Genomic DNA, 18,414 nt, shown 5'->3' with positions numbered 1-18,414 from the left:
ATTTCTTAATAGCAGGAGCAATACTTGGAATTTCAGTGTCTGGGTTTTTTTTTCTCTAAAGGGCACATTAATCTTATGTACTCTCTCCAAGAATTATGATAGTTTCCAATCTCATTAAGACTTTTATCTATGCACAGAGAATTCAAAGAAAATTAGTAGTCAGTAGTCATTATCGATTAAAAAAGATTTTCTCCACCTCTATGGCAAGTATCACAAGGAGTTCCTCAAAGTGTTTAGAGGAGAAAAACCAAAGGAAAGGAAAGGAAAGGAAAGGAAAGGAAAGGAAAGGAAAGGAAGAAAGAAAGAAAGAAAGAGAAAGAAAGAGAAAGAAAGAAAGAAGGAAAGAAAGAAAGAAAGAAAAAGAAAGGGAGAAGAAATAGATGCTGTTCAAGCAGTTCAGAAGATTCTTGACTTTGAGACTTTGATGAAGTTATAATATAAACAGCTTGAGGGAATATGGGATTTGAAAGCAGTTTTATATGTTGGAAAACAAGCAGTATTTTTATGAGGCTAATATTAGAACATATACCAATGCCAATTCCTGCTTTTAGAGCAAATGAAGTCTTCCGTTACCAGTCCCTTAGCCAACCTGTTCTATTCCAGCCTGTTTCATAATGTATGTTTTCCTAAGTAAAAAACAAAACAAAACGACAACAACCACAAAAATGAACATTTTATTAAATATACTATTTTCCAGTTAATTTTTTTCCTTGTTGCTCAAGTACAAGGATAAACAAGTTATTTCTTCTGGGTTTCATGTCTGAAACTCTTTCTAGTGATAGGATTGTTGTAAAGGTCAGAAAGACACTATATATGAAAGTACTTTTAAATACAAAAAGAATCAGGGTTCCTGGGTGGCTCAGTTTGGTTAAGCCTTTGAATCTTTGGTTTGAATCTCCATGACCTTGGAGAAAGTTCATGATCTCACTGTCAGTGTGTTTGAGCCCCAGCTTGGTATTTTCCTCTCTTTCTCTCCTTCTCTGTCTGCCCAACCCCCCTCCCCACCCCCCACTCATGTCGGTGAGCTAGCTCTCTCTCTCAAAATAAATAAACTTATTGCTTCTCGGCCTTTATTCCAAGATAAAATGTAAAATAAATAAACAAAAATATATATATATAAAATCATACAAATATAAGTCAACATTATTACCAAATCTATTTGTGATATGTACATTTTCTCCTTTAGTTTTTGTTTTTCTCTCTTATTCCATCATTATTTTCTGAATAATCAAAACAATTTTACTAGAATTATAACATTATTCAGTTAGGTTGAAAATGTTAGCCATTTTTGGTTTTGCCTTTCAATAAAACTAACAAAAATTGTCTACCTTGCACATTTTTACTTTCAATTGAGGTTGGTATGTTTAAAAAGATTAGAAAACATGATCTAAAGATCTCATTTTTATTTTTTTAATTTAATTTTTAAATTTAATTCTAGCATAGTTAACATACAATGTTATATTAGTCTCAAGTGTACAATATAGTGATTCAACAATTCCATATATTATTCAGTGCTCAGCAAAATAAGTGTACTCTTGGGGCTCCTGGGTGACTGAGTCAATTAAGCATCCAGACTCTTTATTTCAATTTAGGTCATGATCTCATGGTTCTTGGGTTCAAGCCCCACATCAGGCTCTGTGCTGACAGCACAAAGCCTGCTTGGAATTCTCTGTCTCCCTCTCTCTCTGCCTCTCTCTCTCCCTCTCTCTCAAAAACAGATAAATAAACATTAAAAAAAAAAAAGTGTGTTCTTAATCCCCTTCACCTATTTAACCCATCCCCTCACCCACCTCTCCTCTGGTAACCATCAGTTTGTTCCCTATAGTTACAAGGCTCTTTCTTGGTTTGTCTCCTTTATCCTTTGTTTGTTTTGTTTCTTAAATTCCACAGATAAGTGAAATAATATGGCGTTATTCTTTCTCTGACTGGCTTATTTCTCTTAGCATTATACTCTCTAGATGCATTCATGTTGTTGCAAATGGCAAGAATTCATTCTTTTTATGGCTGAATAATATTCCTTTGTACATATATACATCTTCTTTATCCATTCATCTATTGATAGACACCTGGGCTGCTTCCATTGTTTGGCTGTTGTAAAATAATGCTGCAGTAAACATAGGAGTGCATATATTTCTTCGAGTTAGTGTTTTTGTATTCTTTGGGTAAATACCTGGTAGTGCAATTACTGGATCATAGGTCACTTCTTTTTTTAATTTTTTGAGGAGACTCCATACTGTCTTCCACAGTGGCTACACCACTTTGCATTCCCACCAAGAGTGCAGGAGAGTTCCTCTGTCTCCACATCTTTGATAATACTTGTTGTTTCTTGTATTTTTGATGTTAGCCATTTTGACAGGTATGAGGTGATATCTCATCATGGTTCTGATATGCACTTTCCTGATGATGAGTAATATTGAGAATATTTTCATGTGTCTGTTGGCCATCTGGATGTCTTCTTTGGAGAAATGTCTGTTCATGTCTTCTGCCCATTTTTAATTGGACTATTTGAGGTTTTTTTGGTGTTGAGTTGTGTAAGTTCTTTATATATTTTGGATACTAACCCTTTATCATATATGTCATTTGCACATATCTTCTCCCATTAAGTAGGTTGTCTTTTAGTTTTTTTGTTTCCTTCACTGTGCGGAAGGTTTTTATTTTGATATGATCCTAATAGTTTATTTTTACTTTTGTGTCCCTTGCCTTGGGAGACATATCTAGAAATGTCTAGGTAAAAACTTTCAAATGATACACTTCAATAAAATTAAATATGCACAAATTTTCACAGAGGAATGTTGTGTATTTTGATAGTCAAATTTTCTGTTAGTAACCCATGCTGACCTGCTTAATATTTGTATTATGCAGAAGTTTTTCCTCTTGAAAAATCACTATTAATATTTGAATCAAAATGAAAAGTTCATACTATCTATATATTTTAAGCCAAAGGTTTTATTTTTGAGGACAATTATTTTTAATAATATTAAAACTTTTCCAGAATAAACAGTGCTTTCTTACATTTTTACATTCTCATTTAAAGGATCAGTTTATCCTGAAATACGTTACAGAGGAGAAATGGAAGGATTTTTTGAAAAAGTAAGTATTGCATGTATTTCGTAAAACCCCTGCACTTCCTATTATCACTTGTTGCATTAAATTAAGTATGCAATCATTTAAGCTAATAGAAAACATTTGGCTGGAAGCTTTTTATTGATTTTGACTAAAGCACAATTTGCCTTTATTTACTTACATTGTTAAGAACCATATGTAATAAGATGAAAAGTATGTTTTAGATTATTTTTCAAAGTTGGAGATTTCATTATAAAATTATAACACTTCGTAAAAATAAAACACATAGAAACCTGAAAGAAAATTAAATAAAATATGAACCAAGGTAATAAAGTATTAAATCAGTTTGTTATAGTGACAAACAAAAATAGCAATATAAAGCAAAATTGCCACCACTGGCCAAACTGTATCCATCTTGAATTCATTTGTGGTGTAGAGATTAATTCAGTTCTTCAAATATTTCTCTCTTCCTCTCTTTCTTTCTTTACACACGCACACACACACATCACACACGTGCTTGTACACACTATATTCAACTTTGTGCCCAATCTACCAGAGAACATTTTTTCTTTCTTTCTTTTTTTTTTTTTTTATTTGAGTGTAGTGTACATACAATGTTGCATTACGTTCAGGTGTTCAACACAGTGATTCAAGTTTTTATGTTATACTGTGCTCACCACAAGTGTAGCTACTGCCTAATGTTCCAATTTTAGTGTATGTGCTGCAGAAGGAGCATGAGAATGTTTTCTTGATTCAATTATCTTCCACAAATGTGTTTTGAATGCCCTCTATGTAGTACTAGTCACTTTGGAGGCTATTGACTTAAGTAAGGCACTTGTCCTCCAGGAAACTGCGATCTAGTGAAAGAAATAAATGATGCACAGTAACAATTGTAATAGCAGATGGAGCCAAATAAACATCACAAATGAGAATTCAATGGTACAGGAATTCAAGGAGTTCATTTTGCTTGAGGAAACCAGAAAAGTCTCATGGAAAAGGTTTCATTAAGTTTGGGCTTTGCAAAATGGTGAGATTTTTACAGAAAGTATAGCAGAAAAAAAAGAAAGAAAGTATAACAGAAAAAAAAGAAAGAAAGAAAGTATAGCAGAAAGCTGAGAGGACTGAGGTAAAACTAGCAGCATGAACAATGGCACAGAGACAGCCACATGTAGAGGAGTTATGATTGAGTCGTTCCGTTGAGCTGCAACGTAAGAAGTGGCAAGCAGCAGGTCCTCTCTCAAGGTGGGGAGAAGCTTGAGAAAATAAGTGAAACCATAGTAGAAAAGTGTCATTTAGGGGTGCCTGGGAGGCTCAGTTGGTTAAGATCCTGACTTTTGATTTCGGCTGAGGTAATGATCTTGAGGTTTTTGAGTTCTAGCCCTATGTCAGGCTCTGCACTGATAGTGCAGAGCCTACTTGGAATTCTCTGTACCTCCTCTCTCTCTCTCTCTCTCTCTCTCTCTGCCAAAATAAATAAATATACTTAAAAAAAAGAAAAGTGTCTTTTATTCAGAACACAGTGCAGATTCCTTGGAGGTTCTGGAGGAAGAACATGGCATGCTCAAGTAGCAGTTCAAAAAACCATCTTTAGGTGTATTTTTTTTTTTTTTTAGAGAGAGAGAGAGAGAGAGAGAGAGCATGACTGGGGAGAAGGCCAGAGGGAGAGAGAGAGAGAGAGAGAGAGAGAGAGAGAGAAAGAGAGAGAAAGAATCTCAAGCAGTCTCCATGCTGAATCCAACACAGGTCTCGATCCCACGACCCTGGGATCCTGACCTTAGTCAAAATCAAGAATCCAACATTCAGTCATCCAGGCAACCCCCCAAAAAAATCATTTTTATGGGTGTGGGGCTCAGTGCTGAGTGTGGAGCCTGCTTGGGTTTCTCTCTCTCTCTCTTTCTCTCTCTCTCTCTCTCTCTCTCTCTCTTTCTACCCTTCCCCTGCTCATTCTCTCTCTCTCAAAATAAATAAATTAAAAAAAAAACATTTTTTAAATGAGACTGTGGGTTAGACCATAGCTACAGAGATTGATTAGGTACTTGCATTGCCCAGAAAAACAAAGGAGACAATAGAAATGAACAAGATGACACAAAGCCAGTGATATTTCAGAAGCAGAATTGTTAGGACTTGGTAATCAGAGGCCTCTTTTGGAGCTAAAAGTGTTAGTTACTCTTGTTACAGTCAGGTAACAGCAGATTAAATTGAACTAGCTTAGGTGGAGTTGCTAAGCAATTTACATGTATTATCTCATTTAATATTCATATAAGTACTTTGAAGTAGGTGCTATTACTATACTGATTTTATAATTAGAAAAACCTGTGCAACTTAGCGGACAGTAGCCCAATTTGACTCACCACTGCACACTATTGCTCTTCCCAAGCACACTGAAGATCTACCCTGGAACCAATCAACTGAGGCCGGAGAAGGCAGAATCCTGGAAGACCATGGCCATGTAGCTGGGATGGGACAGCACTTGAGGAAGAAGGGGCAGCAGACAAAGTCTCTAGAAAGCCACTAAACAACAACAAAAAAATCCAATGTATTGAGCCAGGGTGCTCAAAGGTAAATCATCAGAAGTAATCATTTGCAAGGGAACATAGTGGGTTCGACTTGGACTAGTTTAGTTTGTGCTGGCCACTTATGTAGGTGGACATATCCACCAGAGAAGTGGGGATGAGAGGCCTATGCACCCAGATAGAGGCAAAGTTTGTAAATCTAGGAGTCACATCAGAGCAGTGGTAATTGAAGCAAAGAGAGTGGATGTTTGTTGAAGAAGAAAGTATGGAAAGTGCTCTAAAAAATGCAAGTAAGAATGGGAATGCTTAGTAGAGGAGCTGGGGAAAGGAACTGGGAAATACTGCTGTATTTGGAGAGCAGAAAAAGGAATAGGCAGTAATAACAGAAGCAGAGAAGCAGCCACCAGGAACTTTTCCCGGAAAAGGAGGAAAAAGGAGATCCAAAGACAAGAACACTGCAAGATGAAGTGATGACAACATCATCCTATACCAGAGGAGGGCCAAAAAATCTAACCACTGACATCTACTGTTCAGCACAGTGTGGGAAGGAATATCCAGACTAATAATGGTGTAGGGAATAGGGAGGGCGGTGGGTCTGAATGTAGCTTGCAGGTGTAGATGAGTCTTTGAAAAGGTTCAGTGGTGAAGGTAAGGAGTGAAATGGGATGGAAAAAAGCATTTTATAATAAAGGTGCCTAAAGTCTGCTATAGGCCCAGAGGAGAGAGCCTGGTAGCTCCTTACCTATTTGGAACCTGGCTCTCCAGCAACCTCCACTATCTGGAATACAGTGAAGAACCAAGAAGCAAAAATAGTTTGAACAACTTACATCAGTGTCATTATACTTGTTCAATTGAGTCTATGGGTTGTACTTAAAAGAAAATTGATTCATTTGCAAAATTGAATTAATCTTACTCTTCTCTAGATCAGAGATGAAGAAATGTTTCTCCCTAGCTCTGGTCTCACAACGGTAAACTATACCCACATTTACACATAATAAAATGTTCAACTAACTTCCCATTCAATGATCTAAGGATATAAAATCTTATAGGACATTAGGAGGCTATAAAGTGGAAACAGATGTAGCATATTTCAACATGGCTCTCCTTGACCCAGAATCCCCGGGATAGAAGAGGTGGGAAAGGAACAAGAAGAAAAAACTGACACTGTCCATACAAGGTAGGGTTTTTCCACCCAGAAACGTAATTCTGACTACAATCCTGTCCTTTTATAATAGGTGTTGAATTACCATTCTGGAACACACTAACCCCATTTGTCATTACATTTAATGAAAGGCTTATAAATAACCAGAATTTCCTGTTTCCTGAACCAAATGCAGCACCAGTAGGACACATCAGTGTTCAGTCATGCCCAGGTGACCCCAGAGGATCACTCTGCTTCCAGTCCTCTAGTATCCCAGAAAGTACATTTCCCCTCTGTGCCAGAGGTTCTCAGATGCCCCTGTGTCCTTCCTCCATCCTGCTCTGTGCCCTGGGAGGCAGACCAGCATGAACTGCATCAAAGGGATCTATCTTGTCTTCTGGATTCCAGTTGGGTTTGGCCATTTGGAAGAACTGGAAAGACCCTGGGGTATATAAGGTAAATGAGGTCAAGAATTTATTCTCACATCTCCCTCCCAGCAAGGTCTTTGTAAGTTAGCTGCAGCCTCCCGCCCAGACCATAGCTCCTGGCAGCACTTAGGTCTAGGTTCCAGTAACTTCTCCCTCTCCTTGAGACCCACAGGTACTAACTCCAGGGTATGGTAGGGTGTGGCTTCTTAAGCCCTACTCAGACTTATGAAAATAGAGTATTAAACTCTCTTCAAATCACCCAAGTTTGAGGTGCTATTTATTTCTTGCAGGACTTGACTACTAACACCATCCCCATGGAGATAGTATTCAGCTCCCATGCTGAATACTACCAATTGGTATCAATTCTTACCAATTGATAGGAGCTACTTGGATGGAGCATCTTTTGTGAAAGATTCTGAGGCCACATCCAGGGTTTTAATGATTCATGGTTAGTGATGGGGAAGAATAGCTCTCATGCTAGGTACTGGCAGTCCTTGTTCTGGATTTTCATAGTTATAATCACCTCATACCCAAACTCTCAGCAGATTTAAAAGCAAACAAAGAGAGATTTGTTACAAGTAGATACACTGAGAACAGGATAAAGGGATGGTTGACAGACTAGCAGAAGAAGGAGACTGAGAGGAAAACTCAAAAGTAGACAAACAAACATACAAGCAAACAAAACCACACATGCACACAGTAGTAGAGTGCAGGCCAATCTAGAGTTTAATCTACCCGGTCAATGATGCTTTTGAGCAATCATAGAAAAGGCTAAATATATTTGGCATACTTTCTTTGAAAAAGACAAAAAGTAGGGGCTCCTGGGTGGCTTAGTCAGTGAAGTGTCCAACCCTTAGTTTCGGCTCAGGTCATGATCTCATGGTTTGTGAGGGCTCTGTGCTGTCAGTGAGGAGCCTGCTTGGGATTCTCTCTCTCTCCCTCTTTCTCTGGCCTTCTCCCACTTCTACTCTCTGTTTCCCTCTAAATACATAAATAAACATAAATTTTTTTTTAAAAAAAGAAAAAGACAAAAAGCATATCATACACTTGATAAAGATTTCTATTCCGAAGACCTAAACTGTTTAGGTGATCTGAAAAGCTATTTTATACTTTGCTGGCTGATTTGTACTCCTTGTCAGTTCATCATTATCTAGAGAGAGTTCATGAAAGATCAATTACCCATTTATTCCCCACAGTTGCCATTGCCAAAACTCCTAAAATTCCTGTCATCACAATAGACAATGACAGCTGATGACTCCAGGCCTCCTAGGGATCAATAGACCATGATGCCAAACTAGTGCCAGGGAGGCAATGACCTGTCTGTTCTTCCCCCGCAGTACTTGGATCCCTTGCTCACTCTGCACCTCCCAGATCTTATTGCTACCATTCCCTTTTTCATCCCGTTGAAATGTATTGCCTGGGCCAGACTCCCCGTTTTAGGTAGTGTGATGCTGATAATTTCTTCAGGGTTAATAAAAGACAAGTGAGCCTTCCTCTGATCTGAGAGAACAGAGATCCCGCTTCACATCAACCTTCTGGAGCTATATGGCAGCCACTGTTGAGGCTATGTTGTGCAAGAAACAGCTAACCAGTTATTATGCAGCTTCTGTGAACAAACCGCTGTGCTAATCTTTGTAGGAAGAGGCAAAATTGCATGAGAACTTGGGGTTCATTTGACAAGCTTCCAGTCTGGTGAAGAAGGCAAACATGGGCACTACTAACTACAACTAAAGAAAAAACTTAGCCAAGGCTCCACCATGCAAACCTGAACATGCTAGAAAGCCCAGTGTACTCTGACCTGGACCTCTCTGAGAACTGCAAGACTATAGGAGCTCTGAGAACTGGTGCTCCCTGCCATGACAGGGCCAATGTGATATCAGCTGGAAAGAAGAACTCACAATCTACCTTGTGAGCCAACCAGAGTGTGAACTCAGGCTTCATTGGTGAATTTCCTCCTCTGTCTTATGTCAAAAGGTAAAGACTAAGTTTAGTTATAAGAAATTTAAAATGTTACTTTTCCTCCTCTGTGCCTCCTCCTACCTTTTGTCCTAAATTCCTGTTCAAGTTACTTCTTGAGTGACATGGCTCTTTCTCTCCTGGCAAAGGAATGCACTCAGTTTTGTCTTGTATTGTGTTTTGTCCACTTCTCCTGGTCTTTGTATTTTGATGTGACACTAGAAACATGCCAATAAAGAGAGTGGGTGCTGTAGAGAAGCAGCAGCTGATCTGGACAGTGAAGGATGAGAAGAGCTTCAACAGGGAAAGAAGAGAAGTAAGGGTCTTCTAGGTATAACAGGGCCAATGCTTCATAGCATAACCTCTGGTATGAAGGAAATGTAACATTTTAAATTTCTTATAACTAAACTTAGTCTTTACCTTTTGACATATAAATTACTTTGAGCTAGAGGCGCCTGGATGGCTCAGTCGGTTGAGTGTCTGACTCTTGATTTCAGCTCAGGTCATGATCCCAGGGTCCTGGGATCGAGCCCAGCATTGGGCTCTGCACTGAGTATGAAGCCTGCTTGAGACTCTGTCTCTCTCTCCCTCTGCCCCTCTCCCCTGCTCATTTTCTCTCTCTCTCTAAAATAAAATTTTAAAAATTAAACAGAAAGAATTATTTTGAGCTTAACTATCATAAGTGTCCCCAGAGGCAATTCTAATCTCTTCCCAGAGAGAAGCTGAAAAGTTGACACCACACCCAAATATTGTCACAAACTGTCATACCTCCCATCTGTTCTCCTAAGGGTCCTTTTATCTTCCAAAAAAGACATCTGTGTTTCTGTAAATGCCTTCTGCCTTCCCTTCTAGGAAGTCATTTGTTCTCCCAGAAGTGCCCCCTGCCCCTCCTCATAGTAACATGGTATATAAGCTCAAATCTTACCACTCCTTTGGATATTCACTCCCAAAGGAAGTCCCCTGCACTTAAAATTAATAAATTTATATTTTTTTCTTTTGTTAAATCTGTTTGTTGTCAGTTTAATTCATAGAACCCCCAGCTATGAAACCTAAAAGGGTATAAAAAAAAGTTTTTCCTCCCCTACATGTGTCACCTGAGGTCTCAAAACATAATCTAGTTGACTCCAGTAAATTCAATCATTTCAGTAAGTTTCTTAGTTATTTCAAATTTACACTTGGTCAGTCATTCAAAAATTTTCCCCAACCCCTCAGTTCTTCCAAAGTGACATCTGTTTGGGGGAGTGTCTTAGTTAGATTCCCTACAAGCAGAGCCTGAAGCAGAGATTCTTCTGGAAGTGACTGAGGGAGTGCTCATAGAAGAAAGTTGTAAAGGGCATCTGGCAGGCTCAGTCAGAGCATGTGACTCTTGATCTCAGGGTTGTGAGTTTAAGTCCTGCATTGGGCAAGGAGCCTACTTAAAAAAAAAAAAGAAGAAGAAGAAGAAGAAGAAGAAGAAGAAAGTTGTAAGGAGGTGAAATTAAGCAGGATACCTCAGGAAGAAGCTAAGTACAATGAGATTTCTGCTGAAATCTAGCCTTGGGTTGCCAGTGAGCCCTGGACTGTGAATGACACCATAAAGTTGACACCCCTGAGGCAAGAGAGACAGTTTTTTGTACCCATGTCAGTCAGCCACTGATTTGCTGGTTGGGATGGGGTGGAGGTGACCTCCCAGATAGTTTTGGTAGTTCCTTAATGAGGACAATTCTCTGGAGAGGGGTGGCTCCAAAGGGTGAGCTATTATCAGCCAACACTCACAACAGCTGAGGATGGTGTACTGGTCAAATAAAGAGGATTGGATAAGACCAACAGTGTCTACTAGCAGAAGCTTCTAAGGTATCCTGGCATTAGGCCAGTGTTCTAGATAGTGGGTCTACCACTCAATCATCTAGCAGTCTCCATTTATCAGCAGTTACTGACACTTGTGCCACACAGATGTGCTATTCCATTTGGTTTTCAGGTGGCCATCATCAACTGAGACATAACTGATCAACTGACACCTCATCTGATCCCCAGATGCAGCCAGGGTAGCATGTTTGCATCCTACCCTGAAAGCCATGCAGCCCGTTTTCTCTCTCTCTCTCTCTCTCTCTCTCTCTCTTTTTCTCTTTCTTTCTCTCTCAACCCTTTCCTTCCTCCCAGGGCCTGGAAAGCACTGACTATGCATTGTACCTTGCTAGGGAATAAGGTGTGTATGGCTCTTCTGAGGCTTACTGCCATCCCAGAGATACATCTTGGGACATACCCCAGTCTTGGTATTTTGAAAACTTTTTGGTAGATTCTTTTCAATTGTCCCCAGGGGTTTCAATCCCATAAGGAAGTATAACAAGCCCCTTTTCTGACCCTTATGCCAGCCATTTCCTCTGAGTCACTTTCATCTCCTCTGCTGGAGCAATGCTTTTCTAGTCTGTGGCCTGGGTGGTTCTTCATCTACTTTTTCTACAAGATATTGTTTCTGTTAAACTTCATTTAGGGGATTCTTCTTACTGATACTTAAAACTAGCTTTTTTGGAACTAAAAAAATGTTCTCTCTTTTAAAAAGCCCTGATTTTGTCTTTTCTTTCTTAACTATTGTTCCAGCTCTGGGTTTCACAATGTATTCTTGAAACATAAAAGCTGAACAATAATTGTTTCTTTGTTTTTGCATTCCTGCTTTAATAATTCTAATCCTCCCTGAGGCAGTGGATGCCTCCAACCAAAGAATAGACCCTCTGAAACAAAGAAGTTTTCAGAAGAGAGGGTGTAACGCTGCCATGGCCATAAGAGGCACAGAAAACTGTAGGTCCCATCTTGGAGATACTTGAAGGATAGCAAGTTTGCTAAAGAGGGGGCAGTGTGCCAGAAAGGCAAATGGAAAATGAATGTGGAAAGAAATCAAGATGAGAGTTTTTAGAAGTTTCAGTTTTGTGCTCAGTAGGGGAAATCCCTAGATCACTTCACTTCGCCTAAGGCTGCGCTTAGGAGGGCATGTCCAGACTTGCAGAATCTGGATCCTGGAGAAGAGAATAAGATGGAAAAGAATAGGAAGAGAATCCACTTTAAAGTTGTTCAAGATATTTAAACTAAGTAGCAATGAATATTTGGCCTAGGTCCCAAATGCCTACTACTAGAATTTAAAAGATATGAGAATTTAGTTCAAAATATATGTGACAGTTAAATAAAAAGAGTAATATGGAACGAGTAAAGGGAAAAATATTACTTTTCTTCATTCTAAGAAATATAGATGAAAAAGTATTGTTATTTTGGTTTAAGAACTAGAATTAATGGCATGGTTGAAAATGGGCTTTGTACTTTAAATAAAAAGTACAACTCCAGAAACTCACCAGTGTAAACTGAAGCTTAGACACATAATCCTTCTTAGCTTCAAATATTTGGGTCAAAGAAATTTGTCAGAGTAAAAATTTTCTCTACCCTTCAAGATTCTTCTAGCTGGTCTAAGAATTAAACTGACTTGTGACAGATTAACAGGAGGAAAAGACCAAAGTTTAATTACGTGCTCGTGGAGGCCTAATAATGAAATTGAGATCTAAAGAAATGACCAAGGGCAGGCAGTTTTTATACTTTCTGGACAAAGAAACAGTAAGTGAGGAATTAAGAGGACAAAGGAAACATGTTTGGGAGCTCCACTTAATAAAGAATTCTAAACAGAATTTGGGCTGAGGTAGTAAATGAGTAAAAGTAACAAGGTTTGTTTATACAGCCTTTTTAGCTCCAAATTCCCTATCTCTGGTGAAAAGGATGTCTCTTTACCTCCTGGTATAAGGGGGAGTACCTTTCATATGGGATATTTATTTTCTGCTTTTTGGAGACAAAAGGGGATCAGAATGTTCCCCCATGTACTGGCTGTTTCTTAAGTAACTTTTACTTCAAAATAATCAATATGCCAAAGCGGCACATTTTAAGGCAGCCTGTCCTTGGCTCCTATAGAAACATTTGCAAGTTTTTTAAAGCATTTTTCCCTGTTTATAAATAAATACTAAGTTTGTCTTTTACTTTTTTGGGCTTTAATTGATAATTCATTATCAATCAGACAGCTCTGTATTGGTTTAGAGTTGATAATCATATTGTTAATATTTGCTGAGTGCTTATTATATGCACTTCATATGGAATAACTCGATCCTCACAAGAAACTGCTGAGATGGATACTATAGTATGCCTGTTTCACAGCTGAGGAAAGTGAGGAAAAATTAACAAAACAAATACTATGTACAGGTACTACATTCTTTGTATATAATATTTCATTTTCTCCTTTAAAAATAGCTACGAGATACTATTATATTCCCCATTTTATAGAAAAGGAAATGGAGACTCAGGTGAATTTGTTTTGAGGCGATGCGATTAGTAAGTGAAGGAAGAAGGATTTTAATCAAGTCTACCTGTTAAACCAAATTCCTGGCTCATATAGTGTTGAAAAGCTAGAAATAATAATAACAACCCTTACTAGACAACTCTTATCACCTATAAATTTCCTAAGCATCTTCCCACAGTTTACCACTGTTAGGAACCCAAACCCTCTTTTCCTTTGTCTATTCACTTCTTCACAATTTATTGCCCTTTGTTAAAATGATACATAAACCCCCAGGTCTAACTGCCTCTTTGGATTTTCCTCTCCTTTCTATGGAACCACTTTGCACCTAAAAATATTAACATAAGTGAAGAAACATATGATTTATCTCCTGTTAATCTGTCTTCTGTCAGTTTAGTTTGCAGGCCTCCAGTGAACCTAAGAGGGTAGAGTAAAAGTTTTTTTCTCCCCTGCACTTGTCAGCATTGTGTTACTTGTACATCTTGTTTTGGTAATAAAAAAAATAATAGAAGAAGTAATAAGAGAAAAGGCATTAAATGTGGAAGTAGGAGTATTAGAATATATACATATACACACACATATATACATATATATGTATTATACATGTATATATATGTATATATATACACATATGTGTGTGTGTGTGTGTGTGTGTGTGTATACTTTATTTTCTAATTGCCTGCCTGCCTGCTTTTTTTTCTTGTCTAAATAATTTGGTCTCAAAGCCAGTAGGTAGAGTTGAGCAAAAGTAAGCATTCACACTGGAGAGTGGATGTTAGTGGCCCAGCACAAGGAGGTGGAGCTCAAGAGGGATGAAAAAAACATCTGCATGGAGTAGGGGTGGTAGCAGTGGTATGGTAAGTGGAGTCCAAGCAAGATAAGGACAGCATCTGTACAAGGGAGAAATCACCCAACGTGGGATATTGCAGGCAGAATGAGGTGAGGAGAGTGCCCCCTCAGGGGACAGTGGTGATGAGAAGAGATTGATTACATGGAGGGTTGATCCAATAAACAAATATATTGAGTTAATGGGAGCCAGGTTTCCTACTCTTAGAATAAGAAGATACAAATATGGAAAGGGATAAAACTGAAATAAACCCTGTAGTTATAAGATTAGAATAAATACACCAGTGGTTTCGTGCTTTCATTAGCATGTGTGTATACGTGTGTGCACACACATATATGTAGACGTATATTTCCTAGCTCTCTCAGTTGAGAAGGCCTGAGAACAGTGTCATTGCAACACTGAGCATACCTAGTGTTTAGATCTCAGTTTCTAAATAATATTATCTATAAATAATAATAATAACAATAATAAAACAAAACCAACCAAAAAAAAAAAAAAAACCAGAGGTCTTTGAAGGTATATTTGATTCCAAGACTGGGCAAGAAAAGTGCAAGGTAAGTCTGTAACATTTCATGTATGTAACAGAAAATAAAAAAGAGTTCAAAGATTGATAGGAATACATCAAAAAACCATGAGTAACAGTGATGAGGTATAACTAGAAAGATGAGGCAACCATCCTCCCATCCCAGCTCCAACAGGATGTGATACTATATAGGGTCTTATACTTTTTCCATAGGAGATAGAATATCAGCCAGTATTTCGCATGATACTTACACCACATTTTAAATGACTCTTCTACCATATACATGAAGAAACAATTCACACAAAAGTTATCAGTAAATTATGTACATGAGGTACTTTACCACAGCATATTTGTAACAGTGGGAAAACACCATCTAAATGGCCCGGAATAATGGGTAGCGAAATGAAGTATACACATACCAACTTGATGACATTTAATTCGTAAAATATGAATTCTGTAAATAATGTAGAAAGATAGGAAATTATGATGGTAAGTAAGGAGAATAGAATATAAAAATATTCCTAGACTATGATTGCAAGAGTGCAAAGCATAAATAGACATTAGCCAATGAACAAAATAAGAAGGGAACACAAACGAGAATAACTGATGTCTGAGGCTAGGGGAATTTGGGTGAAGTCCTTTTTTGTATTCATTACTTTTGTTGTCATACAGTTGCTTAAGCAATAGATGAAATCAAAGGTCTAAAACAGAGAAACAAATGGGTGGAAGTAGAAGAGACAAACATTAGACAGCCCTTTAGGAATTTTGCTGTAGAAGGAAGCAGAAAATGGGTAGTATCTGAAAAGTGGTGTGGAGTCAAGGCAAGAGAGGGTCTTTTTTGAAGACAGGAAAAAGATCTATATATTTTTATGCTGATGGGAATAATCTAGTGAAAAGGAGGAAAAGTGATGCTGGTGAAAATTCCTTCAAGTAAGAGGAAATGTGACCCAAGGCTTAGGTGGGAGGGGGCAGAGGACAGGTCCGGGGCCAGATAGAGTGTATGAGAGCAGATATAGGTAGGTTGGTTCTTTCGTGGTGGGAAGGTAAGGAATTATATTCTGATTGATTTCATCATCTTTGGTAAAATAAGAAGCAAACAAGGTGTCAACTAAAAGTGGGGGTTTTTGGAAGTTCAAGAAAAAAGAAATGTTGAAATGGTCTTAGAGATTAAAAGAGTTGATGGACCTATACAATATGGTTGGATTTCCTGACAACAGGAAATCCTGAGGGTCTACTTGAGGTTTGTGCAATAACAGATCTTATTGATCTACCCCATGCAAGACGACCTGTCTCAACTATATAATACCTCAAACACATAGTCTTTCTTTTTTTCTATGATTCTTAAAAAGTTCAGTTTCAGTATCATCAATTGCTATTATACTCCCTTTTCATTTTATGTGTGAACAGTGACGTTGAAAATACCCTGTGGACAGTAGTCTTGCATTGTTAGCTTACATTTATCTTTGAATGTGTTAATCTTAATATAAGAAGAGCTCTAGAAACATCAGAATGAGCTAACCCTAGGCACTGACTCCACCACCCATCAGAAGCCATGACCTGTGATTTATGGGTGTGAATTAGATCGTAGATTCTCCAGAGACTTGATACCCTTCAGCAACTGCAAAAAATAAAGAAATCTGTATCATATTGCTTTATATGAGTGATGTAGTTTTGTTTTGTTTTGTTTTAATCTGATGGCTTTAAGTGAAGACAGGGCCACACAAATTGCATGACTAACCCCTCTCAAAAGTTAGACACTTTTTGCAGCCTACACACTGATGTCATTAAGAGTACTTAATACCAGTGATGTGGCTATGATTGCACACTGGAATTTATTCTATGTGGATCAGGAAATGGGGAAGAGAAATGAACAAGGAACTCTGAGGGGAAACAAACACTTTAGAAGAAAAAAATAAATTAAAATTAAGGCAAAATAATTGACCAAAAAAATTGGTCAATGTATGTTTGTATGTATGTATATATATATGTGTGTGTATGTATATATATATATATATATATATATATATATATATATATTTAACTTATTTTGAAAAAGAGAGAGTGAGAGAGCACAAGCTCTCTATAGCCTATCTGGTAACAGACCAAACAGTGCTTTGAATTTGCTGTTTTGGGCACTTCTCAGATAACATTGAAATAATTGTGCCTCAGTACTTACCACACTTAAGACTAATGAATCAAAAAACAAAAAATATAAATGTTCAATAAACTCATGAAAAAAGTGTTCATTTTCTATAATAACTTTAAAAACTCAAATTAAACCAACAGTGAACTGCTATTTTTTCCATGTCAAATAGTTCAATGATTGTATTTAAGATGATACCCGAGATAAAGAGAATGTAGAAAAAGGGGATTCTCACCATGCTTTTGGGAAAGGTACAAATTGACACAACTTTTCCAAACCAGCTTGATACAATGTACCCAAACTCTGAAAATATTCATTTATTCAAAGGTATTATTGAATGTTTCCTATATCAAGGGCTAGAAATCACATTCTATCAGTGAATAGACATTACATAAATAATTACAAGTTCAAGGAGTCTTGTGAAAGGAAATAAATGCAAGGAATTGATCCTCAGAAGTAACCAGAATTATGCAATAAAATATAATTTAAACAGTGAGAACTACCTAAATGTCCACAGTGGATTAAATAAATTTTGGTATACCCATGCAGTGGAATAATGTGGTGGCACTAAGAACAAACTTACAGGAAAATACTTAATGACATATAAAGATGTTCATAATACACTGGCAAATGAATAATAATGGTATAGAAGTGGGTTCAGTATGGCCCAGTTTTGAAAAACAAAGCCAAAAAAAACCCAAAACATATCTCTATCCTTATCCATTTATCTAAGAAGGATGTCCCAGCAAAATGTTACTAAATGATAATTGCTGCAACAATATTTCTTTGTGTTTATTGTCATGAACATTCTTACTGTTGTAAAAATGATAATAATAAGTATATAATTGAACTCAAGATAACTGATATTTAAGAGAGAAGACTTAAGGAACATATTAATCAACCACCTTTCCAAATTACCTAAAATCTGTCCTAGTTTAAATTAGATCAACAGAATACAATGTTCCTGAAATACATTTTTTAATCCCCTACAGAAATGCTTTTACAGAGTTATGACTGAATGTCGAATTCTGCTTTATTAAGGCAATCTGAAGAACATTTTCTTAATCTTTTGTAAAATTACAGTTCACTTACATTGGCCCTTGTATTACTCACTGCTCATTTTATAAGACGCTGCTTAACAGGTTTGTAAAGAATTCATGCCAGTCAGGAACTTTTCAGTGAGCTGTTATCAAACAGCACAAAGTTTAGAACACGTCTCGTTTTTTCTCATTACCTTGTCTGCAGGAAGATTAGAGATAATTCAGTGACTGATTAATGTAAAGATCTAGCTTCTGGTACAATTAGTTCTGCCTGCTTATTTTTATAATTTTGAACTCTTTGTCTTCAATAGACAAGTTACCTTAAACTGTTTTTCGAAATAGACACGCTAAGTAGAGAGATGCAGTATTGGAAATTAGTATTCTTTTGCTATTTGTGTATATGTGTAATGCGAAGGTTGTAAAATAGTTGTCTTTGTAATAGTCAAAATGTTTTTCC

General features: G+C 37.3%; 1 protein-coding gene across 6 annotated transcripts in view; it reads left to right on the top strand.

The window, feature by feature from the left end:
- The window catches only part of BBS12 (Bardet-Biedl syndrome 12), a 61,329-nt gene extending 47,342 nt beyond the window's left edge, over positions 1–13,987 (top strand). Inside the window, exons 3-6 of one of the 6 annotated variants that reach the window (XR_003421651.2) lie at positions 3,035–3,090; positions 5,441–6,544; positions 6,626–7,173; positions 8,784–13,987. The gene's annotated coding sequence lies outside the window, so the exon portion shown is untranslated. The other 5 variants (XR_008296150.1, XR_008296152.1, XR_008296148.1 and 2 more) reach the window with 5 other exon arrangements.
- The last annotated feature ends 4,427 nt before the right edge of the window (positions 13,988–18,414 follow it).

The sequence above is a fragment of the Acinonyx jubatus genome, chromosome B1 (genome assembly GCF_027475565.1).
Source record: "Acinonyx jubatus isolate Ajub_Pintada_27869175 chromosome B1, VMU_Ajub_asm_v1.0, whole genome shotgun sequence".
NCBI classification, from domain to species: domain Eukaryota; kingdom Metazoa; phylum Chordata; class Mammalia; order Carnivora; family Felidae; genus Acinonyx; species Acinonyx jubatus.
This window is presented reverse-complemented; position numbering and strand designations above follow the sequence as displayed.